The sequence below is a fragment of the Serinus canaria genome, chromosome Z, assembly GCF_022539315.1.
Source record: "Serinus canaria isolate serCan28SL12 chromosome Z, serCan2020, whole genome shotgun sequence".
Taxonomy (NCBI): domain Eukaryota; kingdom Metazoa; phylum Chordata; class Aves; order Passeriformes; family Fringillidae; genus Serinus; species Serinus canaria.
In genome coordinates this window covers 61,701,183-61,706,998 of record NC_066343.1, presented here as the reverse complement: position 1 = coordinate 61,706,998, position 5,816 = coordinate 61,701,183, and positions in this window count along the sequence as shown.

The window sequence follows — 5,816 nt, the reverse complement described above, 5'->3', positions numbered from 1 at the left end:
CTGAGCGGCAGCGCCATCCACCAATCACGACCGCGGCCGCCTCAGGTCCCGCCCCCCACCCCGCGAGCGGCGGGCGGGGCGGGCGGGGGGAATGGCGTGAGAAAGTGACGCGACGTGGGCAGAGGGCGGTGCACCAATGGGGACGAGGCAGGGGCGGTGGACGCCCAATGGGAGCCGTGCGCCGTGCGGAGACAGCCAATGGGAGCGCGCGCCCGACCGCGGGTGAGGGTAGGAAGGGCTCGGGCCGGGCGCGAGCCGGTTGCCTGGCAACGGGAGTGTCCGCGTGTCGCGGCCCGAGCCGCCCGGAGTGTCCCGGCCCCGGCCCATTCCGGCCCGTTCTGGCCCCGGCTTGTCCCGGCTCCCACCCATCCAGTCCCCCAAGTGTCCCGGCACCGGCGTGTCCTGACCCCGGCGTGCCCCGGCACCGGGGCTCGCACGGGGCTCTGCCAGCAGAATTGCTTCACGGAGGATGTGATGGATGTCCTGCCCTGCCCTGCCCTGCCCTGGATCTTCCCGTAACATTTTCGTTCGAGCTCGTTAAATCCTCCGTGTGCCAAGACGCACATCACGGGGTTACTGCTGTCTGACAAATTGGTATTGCCTATTGCCTTTAGGCTGTGCGATGATTTATTGCCACCTAATCCATTGCTGCACACCCCCAGAGAATTGGGAGAACAAACCTCTGTTGTAGATGGGAAGGTGCTTGGCAAAAGTCAAACACAAATTTTGTACCCTGGGTAACTGGGTCGTAAACCACTGTTCAAGTGAAGGAAATGCACTCCCGTGGCAGCTCTCAGGTTCAGTGCGATCTGGCCGCTGAAGCCAGCAGAAGACACCAGCTTGCTCACTCCAGCGTGTCAAACCACCATCTTCGGGGCAGCTAAAAACACTGCTAAGGAAATGGAAAAGGGATCATTGAAAATGTGAATTCCTGTCCTGTTTGTTCAATCTGTTGTGCCATTGTCAAGGAAAATCATCACAGATTTGTCACATAACTATCTGTAGTGTGAGGATTGAGAAACACTACTGAGAAATCAAGAAAAGTTTTGCTTGCACGTGCTACCCTGCAGTCTCCTGATAAGCTTGTGCCAGTCACTGCTACAAGCCAGTTCCATTTGTAATTCTGAAAAAAACATGTTGGCAAAATGCAAATTCGGTAGATGATGGTGTAGACACATCATGTAGACACAGCTACCTCCTTTGCCTACAGACAAAAGGGACTTGTCGGGAAAGTTCATCTTCTGTTTTGGGACTCTAAAACTTAAATTCTTTTTTCTTTTCCATTCCTACCACAGGAGAAAAACAAAAAACCAAACTCCAAACAAACCCCCACCAAAACAAAACAAAACAAAACAAAACAAAACAAAACAAAAAAAAAAAAAAAAAAAAACCACCAAAAATCAACCAACCAACCAAAACACCCCAAAAAAACCCTGAAAACCATACAATACTAAAAAACTAGAACCAGAGCTGTATCCTTGTTCTAGAGATCAAAATGGGCTCCTAATACCAGCCTCAATATGCACTTGGTGATAAAATGTTTCCTGCCACAGGGATGCCTGGATTGCCCTGGCTTTAGGGAAGAGGTGCTGGGGAGCAGATGGACCAGTCCACTTCCCTGCTCCCTGGGGACTCGGCTGCCTGTGCAGCAGGCCAGCACAGGTTCCCACGTCTCAGTGGGAGACTTTTCTCCAGGGCTGGGGCTGCCCTGGAGAAAGCAGTGTGATGGAGCTGTGAGGAGCCTCCTTGGCCACCTCACCCCTTTCACTTGGGAGCTGTATTCAAACTTGGGCCATTGCCAGAGGGGCACCCTGAATGTGCCTGTGCATGGTACAACCCTTGCTGACCCTGACCGAGAGACTTCCCAGCTTTACCTCCAACCTACTCATCTCTACAGACTTGTCTGAAAACCTGGACTCTTGCTTGACCCTGTTTTTCCATCTGTCCCTGCTCTACATGTTTGTCTGGGCACCGTGAGAGTCTGGCCTGCCTGCTGCCTTGTCACGGCTCTGGCTGCACCTGCTCTTGCTGCTCCTGGCAATGCAAACCTGCTCACCTGGGAGCCTGCACTCAGGTGGGGGGCTTTCCTTCTGATAAACGTCTTGCTTGCAAAATGGTGATGTCAGGATAGGGTTCTGCAAATTTTTTTGGTGCATGTATAGTCCACACTAAATGAAGATCTTAAAAATGCAGATCTCCTACAGATCTCATAAAGAAACCCTGCCAAAATTACTAAGATTAGCTTGAGTAGGTGATCCATGTTATTGCTTTCTTTCCCATAATCTGTGTATCTCTACTCTCTGTTTAGAGATTTACCTGGTCTTTACACTGCTAAAAGCATTGTTTTTGTCTCCTCAGGATGTTTATGGATCCAGATGCTAATTTAGATTTATATGAAGTCCAGATGTCCTCCTCTTGCAGACTGGTTTGATGACTAATCCTTTATAGCCTAAGATCTAGAACCTACTTTTTCTTATTAATCAATGCAATTTATTGTATTTGTTGTCAATAGTGTTATTCTTTTTATTCAGCTTTATGACACTATTTGCTTTTACTGCTACAGACTGTATTACAAGGAAAGACATAAAAAATGGCACTCATTTCTTCACAAGAAAGGATCTGCCTGTACTCTGTTGCAATAGTCTACAATTGTTTTACATTAATTTCTAGTAAGGATTGCATTAATATCATTAAAATTGTTGGTGAATCTTATTCCAAATGTCTTAGTTAATTAATTATAGTTTCCTAACCAAATTATGCTCCAGACATGCAATTGCACTATTTCTAGCCCTTGTGAGAATCCCTTTCATGGCTGTAGAGCTTAACCAATCTGCCCAGAGAGATATTCAATCAAAAATTGTATTTACAAATTGTGTTTATTTGTTTGGAATAAGGACAGGTTGTTTTAATAAAAATGGTATTGCCAAAGAAATTCAGCATAACTCAGAATAACATTGTCTCAGAAACATGCTCAGGTGTGCTAGTCAGAGGGCAAGCATGTATCCTCTTCCTCTGTTAAAATCCAGGCTGTTTTGGTAAAAGAGAGGGTTGAATCTGAGCCTCTATCACATTTTTCAACTGTGTAAAAATGTGTGGTAACTCCTAACCCAGTACTGTTTTGAAAGAAGTGTTAGCAATCTTATGACTCTATTCTGACTTCTAGTTTTAAGCAAGAGTGTCAAACTCAGGATGCTGGTTTTGCTTGAATAGACCCAACAGGTTCTTTGCTTTTGTTTAGCACTTCTTAAGCAATGCTATCTGTGATTTCTTTAAATCATCCTAAAGACTTAAAGGCTGTCACATTAAGTTATTAACTCTTAAAATAAATTAAAAAGGTGGATGACAATAATCTGTTAAGCTGTTTCTTAAAAGTGGTTAAGAGTGACTTTATTGCAATTCTCACGAACATTAATTACAAGTCTAATTTGGACTTTATTCAATGGAAGTTACTCTTCTAAGCCACTAAAATACTCACTGGTGTTTTCACATGCATCCAACTAGATTTTTTAGCACCTAAACCTATTGAAAAGAGAGCTTTATTCAGCATTTTCAGGGAAAACAACGTAATGTGCCCTAATAATCTCTTCCACAAAACAAGATGAGATGACTTTAATGAAAAAGGCATTGATTTTATTTTGTTGCCAAGTACAAAATAACAAAGGTCAAAAATAATGCTCAGGTACAGAGAATATGAGGTCACTCAAGTGAAGGTTTGGAAACGGAAAGATTTTTCTTTTACCCATTTGTGTGTCAGTGTTCAGGGATAAATTAAACTGTATGAGAGAGTGGATCTTTCAAGTGTTGTTTTGGTACTTCATATACCAGTACCAGGAAATAAAGTTTTTATTAGATTGAAACACAGGTAGAAGTTATTTCTAATTCAATTCCCAAAAGAATGCACAGGAACCAAATCTTAAAATACAGCTGGAAGCAGGGAGTGGACTTTGTAGTCTCATAATCTCTCAGTTTGATCTACTGATTCCAGGAGAACCTGATAGGAGACATAACACCGAATAACTGGAAGATGTAAACAAAAATATCAAAGACTGTCTTTAAAGTCGGTCCAGCAAATGCAAATATTTCAATAAAATTTGTGTTGCAGATCTGATTTGGTCTTTAATTTCAGTACGAAGAAAGAATTGCTTAACTGATAAGAATCAAAGATTTGGAGGCCAGAAAGGCTGACAGTACAAAAACTAGTTACTGGTATTTGTACTGCTTTCCAAATGGGAGAGATAACTGCAGCTGTGCTGTGATCCTACGACTGTCAGAGGACAGGTCTGCAAGCCAAGACTGCCTAGAGCTTCCTAGCAGCCTGTACCTAAACCAGCATGAACCCCTTCCCCTTCCCCTTCCCCTTCCCCTTCCCCTTCCCCTTCCCCTTCCCCTTCCCCTTCCCCTTCCCTAGCTTGGGAAGCTTGTTCCATACTCTAATCCTGTGAAATGCTCTCTCCCATAGCACAGCCATGGAAATTAGGGTACACAGTCTATGATTTAGTCAGTATGTTTATACTCTCAAAAGGTCACTGGTTGCATTGATGGCATAGCTCTGAGGAGCTGAGATGCCATCATAAACCCACCTAGAAATTGGAAGGAAGCAAGAAGGTTCAAATTCTGAAAGGCAGAGCAGAACATGAGGAAGAAAATGGAACTGCCAGAAAGAGTAATATGCTGCTGCCATATTGTAAAGTGCTTCAGCAGTTTTGCATTCTTGATGCTCTGCTGAGCTGGGCCCAGGAGGTTTGGATTCTGTGTGATTCTGTGTGGCCCATTAGATAATTATCCATGTGGTGTCCGGGCAGTGCAAGTGAAATGGTGGAAAGCGTCTGCCATTTCAGCTTGCATTAGCCAGGTCACATCCTCTGCCTCAGCAGTGTGCCAAGCACAGCTTTGGGAGGAAGAGCCTCTGTGCAGGCTCGGAGTCAGAGAGGGCAGCCCCAGCTCCTGCTCCCAGCAGCAGGCTTCCTGCACACTATTCCAGCAGGCAGAGGATGGAGCTATGCCAGTGTACATGCTGTACAAAATATTCCCTAGATTCTGGAAGAGGAGATCTATCAGTTAGTTGCCTCATCCCTGTCAGAAAGCAGTTGGCTCATTATATCAGTAATTGTTTCTCTTATCTGTTTTGAAAGGAGTCAGGTTTCTTTCACCAGATTTGCATCTGTAGGAGTATGCTGTTTATCTCTAGTGAACCTTGCTGCAGTTGTTCATCTTCTTTCTTATTTAGGGAACCTATCAGCAGCTGCTTCTATCTCCTATCACCAGCCTTGCTTTCTCCCATGCTTGCAGGATGTAGTTTTACATAAAAATTTCAAAGCAAGCACTAGAGGCAACTCAGAGGAGCTCATTTAAGTCAAATGCAGTGATTGAAAAAAAACAGTAATTGCTAGGGGAAGAGGAGAAAGAGCAGAGTTCTGCTGCTATATTAAGTATTTTTTGCTCATAAAATGTGTGCATTCAATGGCACTGACTCTTTTAAAGACCTCTCTTCTCCCTCATTTGCTGCTTTCTGTATACATGGCTGTGAGGAGAAGTGCTGTTGATGAGATGTCTTTGTGGAAATACTAAATTACTTTGAAGTTTCCAAGGAAGGAGGGAAGGAATCCAGGCTATTGCCACACAGGAGAAGGCAGTACTGTACAGTGGAAGAGAGGCTATGGAGTGGGTAGCCAGACTGTCATCACTGCTAGTCTTTGAAAAAAGGCCTTGAGGGACAGACATAATCCTCAGTCTCAATTATGAGAAATTCACCAAAGAGAGTTGGAAGGACCCATCTGAAGGATCTGAGTATTTGAATGAACAAAATTGACCGAAAA